The sequence below is a fragment of the Phyllostomus hastatus genome, unplaced genomic scaffold, assembly GCF_019186645.2.
Source record: "Phyllostomus hastatus isolate PE091 unplaced genomic scaffold, TTU_PhHast_1.1 phas_contig_34, whole genome shotgun sequence".
In the NCBI taxonomy this organism is placed as follows: domain Eukaryota; kingdom Metazoa; phylum Chordata; class Mammalia; order Chiroptera; family Phyllostomidae; genus Phyllostomus; species Phyllostomus hastatus.
The window spans coordinates 11770464-11790610 of NW_025333857.1; the positions used below are offsets into that span (position 1 = coordinate 11770464).

At 38.8% G+C, this 20147-nt stretch overlaps 1 pseudogene; it reads left to right on the forward strand.

Annotated features, from left to right (window-relative positions):
- The first annotated feature begins 7465 nt into the window (after positions 1–7465).
- On the forward strand, positions 7466–19908 carry LOC123819866 (annotated as a pseudogene).
- The last annotated feature ends 239 nt before the right edge of the window (positions 19909–20147 follow it).

The window sequence follows — 20147 nt, forward strand, 5'->3', positions numbered from 1 at the left end:
TTAAAGGTGAGATCACATGGTATTTGTCCTTCACTGCCTGGCTTATTTCACTTAGCATAATGCTCTCCAGTTCCATCCATGCTGTCACAAAGGGTAGGAGCTCCTTCTTTCTCTCCACTACATAGAATTCCATTGTGTAAACCATAGTTTTACGTAGTTTTTTACGTATGTTACGTAGGTACCATAGTTTTTTGATTCACTCATTTACTGATGGGTACTTAGGTTGCTTCCAGTACTTGGCTATCGTAAATTGTGCTGCTCTGAACATTGGGGTGCATAGGTTGTTTTGGATTAGTGCTTCAGGGTTCTTAAGATATACCATATTTTTTGGACTATAAAACGCACTACCCTGACTTCCAAATTTGGGAGGAAAATGCAGCATCGACCCTGCTCCTGCCTCCTGTGACCCCACTCCACCACTGCCCCCCACCCCACAGTGAGCCAGGTAAGCTACATTTGGACTATAAGATGCACCCCTCATTTCCTCTCAAATTTGGGTGAAGAAAGGTGTGTCTCATAGTCCAAAAAATATGGTAGTCCCAGCAGTGGAATTGCTGGGTCAAAAGGCAGTTCCATTTTTAGTTTTCAGAGGAAATTCCATATTGTTCTCCACAGTGGCTGTACCAGTCTGCATTCCCACCAACAGTGCACTAGGGTTCCTTTTTCTCCACAACCTCTCCAACACTTGTTTGTTGATTTGTTTATTATGGCCATTTGCACCAGTGTGAAGTAGTATCTCACTGTGGTTTTAATTTGCATCTCTCTGATGGCTAGTGATGCTGAGCATCTTTTCATATGACTCTGAGCCCTCCGTATGTCCTTCTTGGAGAAGTGTCTGTTCAAGTCTTTTGCCCATTTTTTAACTGGGTTTTTTGTCTTCCTGGAGTGGAGTCATGTAAGTTCTTTACGTATTTTGGAGATCAAACCGTTGTCCAAAGTATCATTGGCAAATATGTTTTTCCATATAGTTGGTTCTCTTGTCATTGTAATGCTGTTTTCTTTCTCCATGCAGAAGCTTTTTTATTTTGATGAGGTCCTATTTATTTATTCTTTCCTTTATGTCCTTTGCTTTAGGGGACATATCAGTGAAGATGTTGCTGTGTGAAATGTCTGAGATTTTCCTGCCAATGTTTCCCTCCAGGACTTTTATGGTGTCATGACTTATATTTTAGTCTTTTATCCACTTTGAATTTATTTTTGTGTATGTTGTAAGTTGGGGATTGAGTTTCATTTTTTTGCATATAGCTGTCCAGTTTTCCCAATACCATTTGTTGAAGAAGCTATTCTTACTCTATTTTATGCTTCTCCCTCCTTTGTCAAATATTAATTGACCATAGAGACTTGGGTTTATTTCTGGGCTGTCTGTTCTGTGCCATTGGTCTTTGTATCTGTTATGCCAGTACCAGACTGTTTTGATTACAGTGGCCTTGTAATACAGTTTGATAGGTATTGTGATCCCTCCTACTTTGTTCTTCTTTCTCAAAACTGCTGCAGCTATTCAGGGTCATTTATGGTTCCATATAAATTTCTGAAATGTTTGTTTTATATCTATGAAATATGTCATTGGTACTTTAATAGGGATTGCATTGAATCTATATTCTTGTACTAAATCCTATGAAACAGATATTTTTATTTTTCTTTAACAGAAGAGTTATCGAAGGTCCATAGAGGTTCAATACTTAACTAAAATGTTATGGGGCCAATGATTCAGACACTGGTTCATCTGATTCCCAAACTTATCATTTTCCTCCAATTCCATATTGTCCTGGATGGACAAGAGGTAGAGAGAAGGTGTTATACATGGAAGAATTCATATAGCAGAGTTCAGGCACACTTGGAGGAGTTTTTGAGATTGTCAGGCTTCCTTCATGGGAATGGTAAGTATATTTTAAGAGGAAAAATCAGAGTGTATAGTCAAGATGTCCAGGGAGTGTTAAGATAAGAGAAGTACCATATGGAAGCAGGCTAGAAACTAAGAAATTAGGGATCCCAGAAGAGCTAAATTAGGCTCTTGAGACTAGAGGTTGGATATCAAAGACCTTCCAGTCTATTTGTGTCCTTTTGGCCTAAACCAATCATGGTAATCCTGCTTCCTCTTGCCTGAGATGGTAATTTCATGATCTCTTAGAAATGAACATGTGACCTAATGAATATGTTTTGGCTAATAAAATCTTAAGGTCAATCTATCTGCTGAAGTGGGGGCTTCAGGGAACGATGTTCCAGCCTGATAAAAAGAAAGAAAATTTTAAGAAAGCCTCCCAATCTCTGACTTCCTGTTTGGGACATTGTCCTATAAGTATGTGGCAGCCAATTTGTGACCACAAAAGAGAAAGTAGGAGCATTTGTATATCCTTCATATATTGTTGATAGTTTGGGAAGTACTTTTACATACTTAATTTAATTTAATGCTTAAATAATTCTGTGATCTGGTTATTATATGTGCTCTGGAAGGATCTAAAATCTTTAGATTCAACCAAAGTGACACCAGATGATGAAAATAAAGTTACCCAATGGTTCTGGATGGTTTTCTAACTAATCTTTTATGGTGTTCTGAAATAGCTTCCAATGTTGCTTAAAATGAGCTCTTGAAAGAAGCTTTGGACTTTAGACCCCCAGGATGTTTCAAAGAAAGTCAATTAATGGTCTAAAGCACAGGTTTGTGTTTTGTTCAGAACAGAATATTGGAATGGTTAAAGGCAAAAAAGTAGTCAGGCAAAACTATAAAGACTACACAAGCACTTGTTGACACAATTTAGGGGCCAATTACTGAGGAAATGCCAAAGGCTTAACACAGCTTCAGAAACTAGTTGGAGTGTAGACCTTGGGAATCATTTATCATAGAGATTTTATCATTATTCATTTGGAGAAATTTCAACATAGAGTTTCAAAGCAAATTCATAGCAGCTTTAAATCATGGGGCTCATATTTCTACCTTTTGAATACAAAAATTTTATTGTTAGGTGTTAAAGTAAAAGAGTCAATGAAAGTACTAATCATAGTACATAAATCCTGTAAAGCAACATTAACCAACATTAGAGCAACATTAAAATTATAGCACTTATGAATAAAGTGAAATATAGCAGTGTTATATTTAATCAGTACTTATCATGTACCAGAAATTGTGTATTACATGACCTAATTTGACTGAATATCCTTATAAGATTATCAGTAATCTATAAAAATGAGTACATCATAAATTTAATAAAATGAAACCAGTTTTCAGTTTTCACTGTACAATAGACCAGACTATCATCATCCTGAATCATTAGACTCTCTCTATATAGAAACAAAACATGCAAACTATTCAGTTAATTCAATTTTTAAAATTGAGTCAAATGACCTTGTTTTATTCCTTGCTGCAAAAACCTACTTGCTGAGTAACTAAATTTAAAAAAAACACACATCTTTAATTATTTTGAGATTGTACATTTGAAAGGATCTCAAATGAGCTGGTTAAATATATTTGGTTTGGGGGCATCTGATATAATTATCCTCCTACTTTATACTTGATGAGAGCAGTTTATAAGTTGCTTGATTAAATTATCCCAAAATCCTATGAGGTATGAATTATTCACATTTTACATATGAGAAAAAGAAGTTCGGAAATGTTCACATAATGTCAAGGTTTCAGAGCAAGAAAATTGCAAAGGCAGGCCCCAAGTCCAAGTGGGTCTTTCTCCAAAGCTCATGTCTATCTAGTACTTCTTGCTGTTATCACTGTATGATTTTATGTTAACAGATGATATGAAGACTTTCCTTTGAATTTGAAACCACAAAATGAACTGCTTCACTATCATAGAGTCTGTAAGGCAATTTTTCTTATATGAGAATTTTATGTATTTCTTATTTTTTCCTTTAGGGAACTGCAGAAGAAGAAAAAAGAAAAAAGCTGTGCTGTTATTTCCAAGTGATAATGCATGAATCAGGCCATGGCTATATCTACTACATGTATCTACTGCACACACACTGGTAGCATCATTTTGATTTTTTTTTGTATTTTTATTGTACTTTTCCCATTACAATTTAGTCCCCTCATATCCCTCCTCTACCTCCCCCACAAAATCACCACGCTGTTGTCCATGTCTATGAGTCCTTTTTCCTTTTTGCTCAATCCCTCCTCCCTTAGTTGTCATCCTGCTCTCTATTTATAAGTCTCTCTCTATTTCAATTGTTAGTCCAGTTTCTTCACTAGACTCCACATATGAGTGAAATCATATGGCATTTGTCTTTCTCTGACTTTCACTTTTTCACTTAGCATAATGGGCAAAAGACCTGAATAGACACTTCTCCAAAGAGGACATACAGATGGCAATAGATATATGAAAAGATGCTCAACATCACTAATTGTCAGAGAAATGCAAATCACAACCATAATGAGATATCATCTCACACGTATTGGAATGGCTATCATCAATAAATCAACAAATGAGCGCTGGCAAGGATGTAGAGAAAGGGGAACTCTTTTGCACTGCTGGTGGGAATGCAGACTGGTACAGCCACTGTGGAAAGCAGTATGGGGATACCTGAAAAAGTTAAATGTGGACCTGCCTTTTGACCCAGCCATACCACTCCTGGGAATATATCCAAAGGAATCCAAAACACTAATTCCAAAGAACATAAGCACCTTTATGTTCATTGCAACATTATGTACAATTTCCAAGATATGGAAGCTGCCCAAGTGTCCATCAGTAGATGCGTGGATAAAACAACTATGGGACATTTACACAATGGAATACTACTCAGTCATTAAAGAAGAAGGAGGAGAAGGAGGAGGAAGAGGAGGAGGAGGAGAAGGAGAAGAAGAAGAAAGAGGAGGAGGAGGAGGAGAAGAAGAATGAGGAGAAGAAGGAGGAGGAGGAGAAGGAGAAGAAGGAGAAGAAGAAAATTTTACCCTTTGCAACAGTATGGATGGAACTTGAGATCATTTTCATTTTTAAAATCCTGCTCTAAAGTCCTCTTTCTATGCTCTGTAATGACTCAATTGATCATCAATAGAAAGGCCTAATGCCTACCACTCTCCTCCCAGGCCCCCAAAATCAAACCCAGCATTATTGTTTGAATAGGCAGATGTAAGCAGGCATAGTATTAGTCAAGTTGGACATTAATTTTAATAAAAATAAAATTATTTGATGGGCATTGGCTTAAGACAAGTTTGAATTCTGCCCTGCCTCTTGATGACTCATTGGAAGGTTACTTAAAATCTCTGAGCCTCAATTCTATTATCTAGAACTGTTTCCCAAATTGCATTTCTTAAATTTTCAATCCATTTAAGGGAAAATACTTTTGTAAGATACATTAAAATGAATCACCAGGAAAATTAAATAGTAACTATAAATTTATAAAATATACATTCATTTTTAAGAGTATTTAACAGATATAAAAATCACTCTAATTGCTAGAAGTTTCTAAACATCTTCTCTTCATTTCTCATGTTGCTGTAGGCTGGAAAGAAAGAATTTACAGCTTGTGACCAGTCCAAAAACTGCATGTTGAATAACACCAATCTTTAAAAGTAAGAATAAAAATATCTTTAATCATTGACATGTTGTTGTTAGAATTCAATGCATAATGTATGTGAAATGCATAGAAAAGTACCTGGCACATAAAAAAACATATGAAAATTCTACTCTCTTCAATAAAACTAAACCCAGAACCTTCAAGGAAATAGTACCAGGTAGAGAACTTCCAGGAGAAAGTGAGTGAGGTAAAGTTCCTAACTAAGGGCACTTGACCTTGTTCTCCAACTTTACCTTCCCATCAGGATTTTCTTTTTGCTTTTTCTCTCACCCCCACCCTAGTCCTCTCTGTCTATTCTATCCCTGATAACAACATGACATTGGCTTCATGGTGGGTTGAAATTTCTTCCCATGCAAAGTCAGAAACAGAGTATAAGCTATATCAACAACCCAGTTTACAAAGTGTAAAGTTCTGGTCCCAACCCAACCTGTCTGCTCTTTGGTTGCAAAGCCCTTTGGCACAGAGGTTCTTAAGTCAGACTGGTGATCACCCAGCTCTATTATTTAACTGTTATTTGTCTTTGGGAAGTCACTTAACAGGTCTGGGCTTCAGTTTCCTCACATATAAAATGGAGAAAAAGCTGGAGGAGTTGTTATGAAGATTAAATGAGTTAATATGTATATCGAGAGCTTAGTATAGTACCTGGAACTTAATAAGCAAACTTCTCAGTAAGTGTCAGCTGTTATCATCATCGCCATCACCATCATCATCACATGGAAACTCCTGAGCCTTCACTTCTCAGCTCCTAGTCAGTTTCCACATAGCAGAAGTCATTCTGAATGGACCCTAGAGGAACACCCTTCTAGACAAAAGCTCCTGCCTAGGAGTGAACATATCATATCACCTTCCTGATTGATCTCACTCTTAGATTTACTTTCTACTTGGAGATATACTCCTTTTCTAGAGTGATTGGTGCAGGAATGACCTCATCTTTTAAGTCAGAATCCTTCCCCTACTATTTTGGATGGAGCTTAACCATGTAGGGCTACAGTCTATCTTAACAAAAATCCCTACTGTCACTTTCATATAACATGCAGCACAGCTTACACTATATTTTGATATCCAGAAACCATTTCCCCACTGTAGATTTTGTGTCAATTATCCAGTGCCACAATAATACTGCATAACTAACCATCACAGACCACACAACAATAAACATTTATTACTCCTGCATTTGGGAGGTGTATTCAGAAGCTTTGCTGGTCTTGGCTTAGCTAAACATTCTTCTGGTCTTTGTTGTACTTGGTTATTATGTATAGGGGTTGGCTGGTTGTAGACTGATCTAGGGTGGTCTCAGCTGGGATGACTGGGGTGATTTAGCTCTGTTCCGTGTGTCTCTTATCTGCCAGCAGGCTAACAGACATATTCTCATGGCTGTGACAGAGTGCAAGAACAAATGGAAACTCAAGCACTTTTAGGTCTCTGCTGGTATCACATAGGCGTACATCCCATTGGCCAAAGTAGGTCACAAGGCTGAGCCCAGAGTAAGAGTGGGATAGCACTACAAAGTAACAAGAAATCAGTATGGGTAGTGTGCTCATTAAATCTTGGTTCTTCCTTTCATTTCCTTATATTCCTGTCCAACCAGATCAGGGAAACCACTTGCTGATTCATATTACCAAATCAGGGCCTACGTCTAGCCAAGATTTTATTGACTCTAGGATTTGATCATTTGGTTTGTTTTAATAGAATCTGTAGGGTACATTTTCTTTTCTTCCTTTTCCCCAGTAGGCAGAAAAGTAGCAAAAGAAAACAGATTCATTCTTAATAATGGATGTCTGAACATTTCATGCCATAATGTCTAGGATGACTTATCACTCCTATTGGGACCAGTCTTTATCCTGAGGAATTGATACAGAGACATCTGATTAAGATAACTCAGATCGCTGGAGAGAAGTAGGGAGGGGTTATAGGTTGAGTTTATGCGGGTACTTGTGGGCAGTCTAGGATGGAATTGGCTGAGAAGCTGGAGAAGCTGAAAGCCTACAGAGCCAATGGTAATAAAAAGAGGGCTAGCTCTCTGGCTCAGAGAGAGCTCTCTGGCTCAGAGAGAGCTCTCTGGCTCCTAAGTTTATTCTGTGTTAGGCTTGTTCTCAGGCTCTCTTCCTTGAGGATCCCTGGATGATTGTACTATAGCTGCCTACATTTCCCAACGAATGGTATTTTGTATGGGAACTCCAGGCACAGCCTAGGATCAGGTTGACCTGGCAGAGGTTTATTCTTTAGGAGTTCTAGAGGGAACAGGCTCTGAGACAGAAGTCTGCCATTCTTCCAAAATTGTGTGGTTTCCTATATTATGTTGTTTTTAGTTTGTAAACTAACCCTGTAGGAACAAGATAACTAAAACTAACAGAAAAAAAAAGGACAGGAGAACTCAGGTGTTAGAGTTTAGCCTTAATTGATAGGCCTAAGAGATTAAAGCCATGACTTGATAAGTTTAAGTAACTGTTTTTGCATAAAGGCATCTTTCCTTTATCACCAAACTTTGCTTCTGGAATTTTTGCCTAGAGGGTGGCAATAGACAGCAGAGAACCTCAAGTACCGTTTGGTTACAGAATTATGCTGGCCTCACCAGTGACCTTAACACTCAAGGAATAATATTCAAATGGCCACTTATTAGAGTTGAATATTTTTCTCATTAACTTGTAAAATATGAAATGAGTTTTACTACTGTAGTTAGACTCTAGGAAGATTTCCTATGTTAAGAATTTGATATTTTATTTCTGAGCAAGATGGAGGCATAGGTGGACACACCGTACCTCCATGCACAACCAAGATAGGGACAACAACAACTTAGGAACAGAATAACATCCAGAAATGACAGAAAATTGATCTGAATGGAAGTTGAACAACCAAGAAGTTGAATTAGACCCGTGCATCCAGACCGGTAGGAGGGGCAGAGATGAGCAGCCAGGCATGGGTCGGGGCTTGGAAAGCAGAGAGCAGTGGGACCAGGAGCGTAAGGCATCTGGGGGTGCATAAGGCACCCTGGGCACACAAGATCACAGCGAGTGGACCCTGAGTGCACAGGCGGCAGCTGGCAGACCCCAGCCCAGGGGTGGCAACCAGCAACCGACAACCGGCAGACCCAGTGAGTCAGCGATTGCAAAGCAAGGCAGTATGCGCAACCCAGGATCACAGCGCTGAGAAATAGAGACTTGGGATACTGGTTGAGGAGACCTGTGGGAGTTGAGGCACAAGGAAAAGACACCCGGCCTCACAGGCGAGGTCCTTGGAGGGTCCATGGTGTGCACAAGCCCATCCACACAGGAATTGGCACCAGAGGGGCCCAGTTTGCTTGGGGAAAGCAGCAGAGGGGACTGAGGTCCCTCAGAGAATGGAGCAACTGCCATTGTTCCCTCTCAACCCCACCCCCACATACAATGTCACAACCCCTTGACTGGGCTGACCCACCCTGGTGAACACCTAAGGCTCCAACCCTTACTGTAAAAGGTACGACCAGACCAAAAACAAACAAACAAACAAAAACAACAACAAAAAGAGAGATGGCTCAAACAGAAGAACAAATCAAAGCCCCAGAACCCATCCTTTTGAGCAACCAAGAGATAGCTAACCTATCAGATGCAGAGTTCAAAACACTGGTGATCAGGATGCTCACAGAATTGGTTGATTTTGGTCACAAATTACATGAACAAATGCAGACTATGATAAGAGAAATGAAGGAAAATGTAGAGAGAACTAATAGTGATGGGACAGAAACTGGGACTCAAAACAATAGAGTGGACCAGAAGGAAGAAAGAAAAAAACAAACAGGAAAGAATGAAGAAATAAGAATTTTAAAAAACGAGGAGAAGCTTAGGAACCTCCAGGACATCTTTAAACATCCAACATCCAAATTATAGGGGTACCAGAAGGAGAAGAGAAAGAGTCAGAAATTGAAAACTTATTTGAACAAATAATAAAGGAGAACTGGCGAAGGAAACAGACTTCCAGGAAGTCCAGGAAGCTCAGAGAGTCCCAAAAAAGCTGGACCCAAGAAGGAACACACCAAGGCACATCATAATTACATTAGTCAAGGTAAAAATGAAGGATAGAATCCTAGAAGTAGCAAGAGATAAGGGGACAGTAACCTACAAAGGAGTTACCATCAGACTGTGAGCTGATTTCTCAAAAGAGACCTTACAGACAAGAAGGGGCTGGAAAGAAGTATTCCAAGTTATGAAAGGCAAGGACCTACATCCAAGATTGCTCTATCCAGCAAAGCTTTCATTTAGAATGGAAGGGCAGATAAAGTGCTTCTCAGCTAAGGTCAAGTTAAAGGAGTTCATCATCACCAAGCCTTTAATTTATGAAATGTTAAAGGGACTTATCTAAAAAAAGAAGATAAAAAACATGTATAGTAAAATGACAGCAAACTCACAATTATTAACCACCACACCTAAAACAAAACCAAAAGAAACTAAGCAAACAACTAGAACAGGAACAGAACCACAGAAAGGGAGATTACATGGAGGGTTAGCAACAGGGGAGTGGGAGGAGGAGAGAATAGGAAGAGGTACAGAGAATAAGTGGCATAGATGGTAGGTAGAAAAGAGACAGGAGGAGGGCAAGAATAGTATGGAAAATATAGAAGCTAAAGAACTTATGACACATGGACATGAACTAAAGGGGGGGAATGTGCATGGGAGAGGGTGTACAGGGTGGAGGGGAGTGAAGGAGGGAAATGGGACAACTGTAATAGCATAATCAATAAAATATATTTTTAAAAAATTTGATATTTTTCTCACAAATAAAAATTAATAATACTGTATTTTTCCTTTCTGATGATGTTTCCTAACTAGGTAGAAAATAAATATTTCCATGTCTTGAGGGACAAAATTATTTCCACTTGCATGAAATTTCCTAGGTGACTTCTTGGCCAAAGGGAAGTATGAAGTCCTTCTGTATCAGCGAATACTTCTGTATTAGTGATTTTGTGGGAGGGTTCCCAGAAAGCATCAGAGATTTTAGAAAGGGCCCCTTCCCACTTTAAGGACAAAATCAGAATCTCCTCAGCCCCCTTGCAACAAAGGAGTTACTTGGGCATATGTATGATTGTGCATGGAGAGAAGGTGGGGCAATGAGAGAGCATAGGTCTTTGTTGGGACTCTAGGTTACAGTTGCTTTGGGCTCATTATTCGTGTGCCACATCAACAGAAGTGTGTAATGGTGGAATCCTAGTGTTGCATAGGGTTAGGGTTATGGTTAGGGTTAGGTCCCACTCTTCCCCATATTTATGTCACTGACCTCATATCCTTGCATAAAACTTGGACTCTGGGGTCAGACAGTCTTTGGTCAGTATTTTAACCAAACCATTTGCAAGCTCTGTAACTTTGAACTGATTTCTATAAACTTGAGGCTACTCATATGTAAAATGAGAATATGTTTCTTATACCTACAGTGATATGTGACATACAGAAAGTCACTAAATAATAAATTTCCTGCCATCCCACTTCATCTCCTCTCCCTCTCTCTGTCTTCCAACTTTCTCCCATACCTCCTTCTTGGTCTTTTTTTTTTTGGTCATCTTAGCCTCAAGCCTCATAGACATTGCTCATCCAAAAGGGGAGAGAGAGTAAGAGAGAGAGAGCATGCAGATATGACTAAAACTAGCTAAATCTTGAATTTAAAGCTGAATGCTTTTACAAACATAGCTGAAGAAAAGCAGTAATTTTGCTTGAAGTGAAGAGACACCAATAGAAAGAAAGAGTGTGAGGTCTCATCTTGAGGAGAAGGGGAAGGGTGAAATTTTTAGTGTTGCCCTGGCATAAGATCCAGGCTTTCAGTGAGAAAGGAAGACTGAAATTACTTTGATTTTCATGGAAATTATCATTTGACTTTTATCTTGAAAGAATGTCCCTGAGCCAAATTCTGAAGTTCAGGTTTTGGGGGAGGTCTTTGGGGAAGGGGATTCAGGCTATGAGGAAGAATAGATGAAAAAAGAAGAGTAGATGCCATTCTGGGAGGAGCGTGTGGGTGGGGGTCAATATAGGAACAGGGAATTCTCTTTTCTTTCCTGCCTTAAGGAATTCAGGTTTAAAGCAGAAGTCTTAAAAAAGCTGACAGAAGACTGTTCTTAATTCCCTCAGTTCTGTGCTAGTTATAAACACTGGAAAGAAAATGGGATTGAAGAATGTCTGGTAAAACATGCACTAGAAGCCTTTTATTATCATATTTGTGGCTTCTGAGTTATGGCTTTAATGCCATTTTTTAAGATGTTGTTCACTGAAAGCAATTGTGTTTAATTTCAAATTAAATAAAAACTTATACCAAATATTTCTTTTCTCCCTTCAATTAATTTTCCCTTTAAGTATATGATTTCCTTGCTTAGGAAATCTATGCCCTGAGAGGGAAGCATAGTTTAAATATTTTCACACTTGAAGATATATATATTAATTATGTAAAATAATACTAAGATAAAAAGCAGTGCATTGTAGGAGCAAGAAACCCTGCAAATGTTCTGGTCCCAGTTGGTCACAATTGGCTGTGTGACCTTGGATGAAGTTGTTAATGTGTCTGAGCCCTAATTTCTTTATATAAATTACATGCTGTGTAAAGGTCCTTTCAGTTCTAGAAACTTTTATCATAATCAGTCTTGAAGTGAATAAAACACCTAAAACAAAGTACAGGCTCTTTCAGCTCTAAACTGATCAAAATAAGTCTTAAGGTGAATATAACACACTTAAAACAAAGTTAACACGAAATATATTAAGTTCATCCACTTCTTAAAATCTGTGGACCTTAATTCTCTAAACAAATCCATTTCTCCAAACTCCAATTTTGTCATGTAAAAAACAGAAATTATAATAGTGTATATCCTATTAGGCTTGCTAGGTTTACATGAGGAGATGTTTGCAAAGAGCTTAGCACAGTGACTTAGAGGGTCCATCCTAGCATGTAAGTTAAAGAAAATGACAAAAGAAGCTGCTATGATTTGGAGACAGTGGTCTGGGACTTTATTTGGGGCACTGCGGGCTCCCCTGGGTGTTTAGATGGACAATGTAAAGCCTAGTTAGCCAGCTCAGGATGATGGTGATGATGGTAGCAGCTAAACAGGCTCTGTTCAAAGTGTTCTATCTGTATTAACTCATTAAATCCTACCAACCCTACGAAGTAGGTTAAGTTATCATCCCTGTTTTATAGATGTGGAATCTAAGACACAGAGAGGTTAAATGACTTGCCCAATGCCACACAGCTAGTAAAAATCACCCTCTGCTTTAGTCAGTGAAATTGGACACTGACAATGTTCCTGAAGGATTTGGGGGAGAGGAAACAGAAAATTACTTCCATTCTTGCCTTTTTGGTTCTTCAAGGATGTTCAGAATGTTGGTTGATTCAATGATGCGTAAGCCTGAGTCATCCCAAAAAGTTTCATACCTGTATCTAAAAGTTCTCACCTGGCACTAATGAACATGCAAAAGATCTCAACATTTGTCCAGTGACATTGAGTGATGTTGTCTCCTTCATGGTGATTATGAGTGGGGCTGTTCTGTGGTGTCAGCAACCAGGTGCTGAAGATTGTTAATGAAGATGGCATACAGATTATAGCAATTTGGTGAATTTTATGGTGGGATTCGCCAAGGGTGTAAAACCTTTTCCAATTGGCTCACTTATCTATAGAGCAGCTAGAGGGCTTGATGTGAAGAACTAGAAGCATGGAAAGTACTAAATATAAACTGCAGTAGAGTTACCCCCATGTTGGAGGACCAACTCAGAATGCTAATGAATAAGGCTTCTGTGATGCTGTTTATGAAAGGAAATTTTAGGAGACAAAATAGGGACTCAGAAGACCAATTATGATTAAAGAGTATTAGATAGATTGAAAATTTTTTTTCTATTGGAGTGTGGGAAGTTGGCTAAGAATTTAAAACTGTGTACACCTGGATGTATGTGTAAGTGAAAAAGTGAACTTGTTGAAGGATTGGATGTGGTTAAGAAAGATAAAGAAAATGGTGAATTGCTTTCTATACCAAAAGGAGAAATTCATTCATGCAAATACATGGGAGTTGAACTACTGAAAAATGGTTTAATAACAGTGGAACAACTTATGATTTATTCCAGGGAAATAGAATGGAGAGGAAAAATTCTTCTTATTCTGTTCTGCTTTGTATACTTCACAAGGTCATGCCAAATGTATATGTTAATTTTTCTGCCCATGCTTACAATAAGCATATTTGAGTTCAATGGAATACATATATTTGCTAAATAGGAAAACAAGACAAGCAGAAAGAATAAAAAATCTACCTTATCACTTTTTGCAAAATTTTTCAGGCTTAAGAAGAAAAAATTGCCACATAGTAATTTCAAAACCTTAATATTCTTATTTGTTTATAGTCATCTCTGTTCAGTTTTTTCTTGGTAATTTCTTCTACTAGCTCTAGTGCTTGAGAGGAAAGAATTTGTACTCAAAATTCCAAATTCTTAGCAATCGCATTCAGACACCACCATTGTGTCAGGTGCACATCCACTTTTCCTTTGGGTTTAGAAGTTTGTTTTAAACCATAGTCCAATATTTTCTTGTATAGTTGTTCTTATTTATTCAGCCTGTATTTCTCACTTTCTGAAAGGAGGACAATGATTTCATAGGGTCATGTTTATGAGTGAGGATGGTCATCAAATGTGGCAAATTAAGCCCAACTACTGCCCTAACCCTTCAGTAAGAAGAATATTTAAGGTACAGGTTGTGGCAAAAGTAGATTTGTAGTTATTTCTATGGAAAAAATACAGTAATTAATAAATAACAATACAAGAATAAACTGTGTTTTGCACACTCTCAACTGTAAACCTGCTTTTGCTCTATTCTGTATATCTAGGTGGACTGTATTATTGTTTTTGTTGTTTATGATTTGAATTTTTAAAATTTCTTTTGTTCTTACGTGAGGACATTTTTCATTGCTTTTTAGAGAAAGAAGAAGGGACAGAGGAAGGGAGAGAAAGAAACATCAATGTGGGAGAGAAGCATCAATTGGCTGCCTCCCGTAGGTGTCCATACTAGGGATCACACACACCTTGGCTGTGGATCATACGTGTCTAGACTGGGGATCACACCTACAACATAGGTATGTGCCCCAACTGGGAATCAAACCCACAACCCTTCAGTTACAGGATAACATTCCAACCAACTGAGCCACACTATCTAGGGCTGAATTTCTTTTTAACAACAAATACTAATTTCTGGTAGTTTGAGCCTATCTAAGAGATATTAGTGGCTCTAAGGATGCTGAAATGCTCTTTATTTTTATCCTTACTCATTACTGAATAAGATTGCCTTTTCACTGGGAGCAAAATGAGTTAATTTATACACTATTATTATACATGCATGAATACTATTATGGATGTACACACACAGGGATCCAACTCTATTCTTAATTATTCATGCTAGAGGTAGGGAGGCTGAGAAAATACAGATTTATACACTGTCTAAAACCCTTAAGTATTTTAGTTTAGAATATCTTGCTTGACTTACAGTTGGACCTGGAAAATTTATTAAAATAATGTATAAATATTTAAGTATTTATTAGGCACTTGCTGTATACAGAGTTCTAAGCACCAGGGGACATTATAGGATATAAAAGGAATACCCATTAAATCATTTGCTAACATATCAAGGAAATCAAAAGGAGGGATAAACTTCTCATTTTTGATGCTATCTAGATAAAGTAGGGCAATAATGGATCAACTCAAATAAAAAAAATTACGAGACTAAAATTTTGGAGAGGAGACAAGGAGGTACAGAGCATTTTACTTCTTGTGTAAAATGCATCTTGACTCCAGAATGCACAATAGCTATAATTATAAGGAATGAAAAAGCTTCCCAGACCTCCAGAAAATCACAGATTAGAAAGCTCAAGTAAAGTCACTGTTTTCCAGCTCCAGGACAGTTACTTGCTCAGGTCACAGTGTGTCAATAATAGAACAGAGGCTAAAAATACTGTTTTTCTGATCTCATGCAGTGAAGGTGTTGGGTCCTGGCCTTCTATAATGCATTTCTCTATAGAACAGTTTTAATAGCTATTTTGACTATGGTTGTATAAGATACAACAGGTCAAATCAATTTCATCAATTTTATTGACTTTAGTAACTGGGGTTTAAAACTACATCCAAAAACCAAGACAGCCAATGTCCCAGTCACATTAAACAACTTGCTATTCATCATATATTCCCCAGATATTTTTTTCTCAGACCTGGCATTCAGTCGGAATGCATCAGTATAATAGTACAAGCTGTTAAAATATTAAAACATTCTGTTCTAGTTGGTACATAGTCACATCTCTAATAAACATCCTCCTCAAATGTCCTTAGCCACAAAAGCCACCCAGACTTCTCCTCAGGAAATCTACACAATCCAATAATTTAAGGGGATAAGCCAAGACTCTTGAGGAACCTGCTTCAGCACTATGGCCATTATTTATTCTGATTGGTCAGTGCTGGGGCCATCATTCCTTCAGTTGGACAATGTTAGTACCACCATTCATTCTGGTTAGTCTATGCTGAGGCCAGCTTCATTCTGAATAGTCAGTACCAAGGGCATACCAGTGGTTAAGTATTAAGTACTCCTACCTTTTCCCCATCTGTGTTTTTGTTCACAGACTTTCCTCTTCCTTGAATGCTCTTTTTCATTTCACCTGTTCACTTTCTATCTCATGTCTGTCACAGGACACTGGCTTACACAATTATAAGAGTTGATGAAGCAGTCTCTGTAAGACTGTGGTCTCTACATCTGAGGTCAGAACTTTAAGTCCGTGGGGCAGGCAGTCCAGAAGGCTGGCAGCCCAAACACAAGGAAAGATTGAACCCTTGTTTCTCTTGCCTCTCACCTTAATTATGAGTGTATCCTTCAGAAATAAAAGTCCTTTATTACAGAGCTAAACATACACACCTGCCCATAAATCAGAAAAGCTAACTGGGTGCATGGGAAAGTTCAGCAATTGCAGGCCCAGCTGTTGCTGTACATCACCAACAAGGTGATTAAGCAACATGTGTGCAAAATGGCTGCTACCTCCCTCTGCCTTCAGCAAGAATCTCCCTGTGGCCCACTGTAAATATAAACATAGATGAAAGGGAATTCTGGGGAATGCAGTGCAGCCTAGCCAAGTTGACATATTACAAATCCATCACAATTTGGTATCACAGCTTAAGCCAAGTTCCATCTCCTCCCTGTATCCCTCTTTCATCTCACCAGGCTGGAAGTTCTCACTCCCTTCTCTGAGTCCCTAAAGCCCTCTATCAACATTACATGGCCACATTTCATATAATATATTAACACAGTTAATATAATAGCAGCCTAAGATTTAAGCCCCACAACTGTCTGAATGAAATGTCCATGCTCCTACCATCTGTATTGCCTTCTAGTTCAGTGGTTTTTGAATTGTAAATCATAACCTATTAGTGCATGGTGAAGTCAGTTAAGTGTGTTCAAATCAGCATTTAAAATATTAGAGTAGAGCTGAATGAAAGGAAAGGAGAGGGAAAGAGAGAAAAGGTACTAGAAAATATTACGCATCATATATAGTGACAATAAGCATGGCTTAGTGAGAGTTTTATTTCAGTTATGTACGTATGTATGTGGTGTGCATGTGTGTGTGTGTTAGGATGGAAAATGCATTTCTTACTTTGGTTTCCATGAAAAGCATTTGAAAACTTCTGCACTTGCTGCTCCATCTGTTCTTAAGGTCACTGCCAACAGGTGGTGGTTTTAACAATGGCTTACCCTCATTGTACACACTTTCTCTGGCCTTAACTACTTAGAAAAGGGTGGTTATAATTCTTGATACACTTTCTAGTGTTCTTTCTGCTAAAATAAAATTATTAAAGAAAACCATATGCAATTGGTTAACCTGATCTCAATTTACTAACTGTGTGATCTTTGGCAAATTACTTAACCTTTCTAAGGTTAACCTGAATTTCACTTTCTCCATCTTTTTGGTGGGGTACTTACATGCTCACTTATGTTGCAAGGATTGAATGAGATTATTTGAACTTTAGAACAGTGCCTGGCATAGCAAAGTGCCAGCTATTACTAAGTTATCTACATAGACCGGAGGAATCTTAACTGAGAGTCTCGTATTTAAGGGAATAAACGGGTAAGGAGGGAAATTCTTTTTTGGCCTTGAGCTCTTTAACCCCATGAAAACATAAATTAACAAAGTAGGTCTACATTCTTTCAGTGCATTATTTATCAAACACTTATTGAATGCCTACTATGTGCCAGGGACTGGATAAATCCACAATAATAAAAGTGAAACCCAAATTTATAGATGCTTCTTAAAGCTGGGGTATATTAGAAGGGCTGAGTGGTAAATCACCCTGGCAACTTATTTTATGGTTGTGGACAAGAGTGATCATCCCTTGACTCTTACACGTAAGCCCTGTCAAATGAACCACAGCTATAATAGCCTCATTTTTTAAAAGTCATGTCCACCTGGCATTCACTTGACTGAAACTAAGGTTCCCACTTCCCATTTTTATGGTTTGGTGCCTTCTCTCTGCATGCCATAATCACGAGGACTGATTTTCTCTTCACCTCATCTTCTCTCCATTGCTCAGGTCCCTCTTTTTCTCGTTCACCCTCTCCCTCCATCATTGATTCACCTCCTGTGTTCTGCCAGCTCTATTGCACCCTGAGCTATGGACCAACTTTTTTCTCCCTATGAGAGGTGAATTAGCAAGAATCAAAATATGGGTCTTAGGGGAAAAGCCACAGTACCTATAGGGCACTGGTTTCTAATTCTCTGCTACAAACCTTTGCTTTGGGGAGAAGGGAGCTTACCACACAAAAAAATGCCTTTCTATACTTAAGGTGCATGTGCATAGCAGCACTTCTTTCCAAAGGGCCATGGAAAAAAAAGGGTCTTAAAGATTTGGTTGACTTTAATTTAACATAAAAATGATGATATTTCAGCCTGTATTTACTGTCAAAAAGTCACAAACAGTAATTTTTACATCTATGTGCCCCTTTGTATTTTATAAAATATTTATATGCATTTTCTTTTATTTCACATCCTTATCTTACACCTCCACTGCTTCACAAAACCAATGATAACAACAATTGTTTGATGATATTAGAACCCTGTGAAGTAGGCAGAGCAGGTGTTCTATCTTTATTTTTCAGACAAGGAAACTGAGACTCAGGGACATTGTATCTTGCCCGATGTCACTTAGATCTTAAAGAGCACGGTGAACATTGGAGTCTGAGGCTTGTGGCAGCCAGCAGCCAGGCAGATCAGTGCCTGAAGCCTGAACATGTTCATACCATGGCTTTGGTCCAACCACACTACATCCAGCAGACGGAGCCTTTGAGTGCTGGAGCTCAGGCCACAAGCAGCCCCAAAATGACAGAGAAACAGAACTTCTAGGTAGACTCTTCCAGGGAAGCTTTGGTAATTTGCAACAGCTGGACATTGTTTCTGTTAATGTTTGTCAGCATGACCATCACATAATTTCACTGTGGTGGCAGGGACTCAGCTCCAGAACCTTACATAATTAAAGCACCTGGATTCCAGTTTCTCAATGGCTTTAAGAGAACCCAGCAAGCCTACTCTTAAGCCTAGTGGGTCTCTAGATAAGATGTCCTTCCCCATCAGGAGGTACTGCCAGGCATTCAGCCATGACAACACCTTCCAGGACCCAACCTCATGATCCCTCTTCCATCAATCATGGATGGCATTCCAGTGACATGGGCAGCATCCGGATCACAATATTCATGACCTTCCCTAGGTGGACTAAGAAAAGTCCAGCATGCCTTTCCCTGCCATGATCCACCCTATAGCACTAACAGTATGAACAAAGTGAAGAACATCCCAGTGGTGAAGGCTAGAGCTACCAATGTCATCATGAATTTTCTGATCACAAAGCAGACCCAGAAGAGCATTCAGTGTTCTAAGCAAAAAGCAAGGCTGAGAGATAGATGGTGGTGGCATACCCCACAACAGCCCTCCCACTAAGGAGATCAAGTACATAGTTTTGAGTGGCAGAAGCACACCACACACTGGTAAGCTACCAGGTGGAGAGATGAAAAAAGAAGAGAGGCAGCCAGTGCACCCCAAGCAGCCTCCCCAAGGATTGGTATACTTATAGTTCTTCCACAGCCTTACCTGGCCCATCCCTAGTACCATGAATTCTAAAAGTAGGTGTAAGTACTCTAACTCATCAGATAAATGGAGCTTCTTTGAACAAAGACCCCTCCAGAAGTCTGATTCAGGTTTTATCATCCAGGCCTACAAAGGGGCCCAGAAGCCCTCTCCAGTGGAGCTGACCCAGACCTAGGTTATGTGGGTGGCTGAGTGCCCAGCAACATTCAGGCCACCCAAGATGGACGTCCCAGTGATAGAAGGGAAGAAACAATTGCCACAGGCCCATAATCTCAAACTTGAATGTGCTCATGGCTACTAGCCTCTGCAGCTCTTTATATACCCGGGACACTGGATAGAGGGTGTTTTGTTCCCTTTTACCTTGGTATGGATATAATAAAGTTATATTAAAATTTTTTAAAAATTTTTTAAACTTGTTAAACTAAAGCTAAAGCTGGAGACATCATTGACTTTTCAGAAATATTAATGCAAAGCTTGTCCTTATTGTATGGAAGAAGCCACTTAGTATAGTTTTAATTTAAAGTCAGACTAAATCATCTT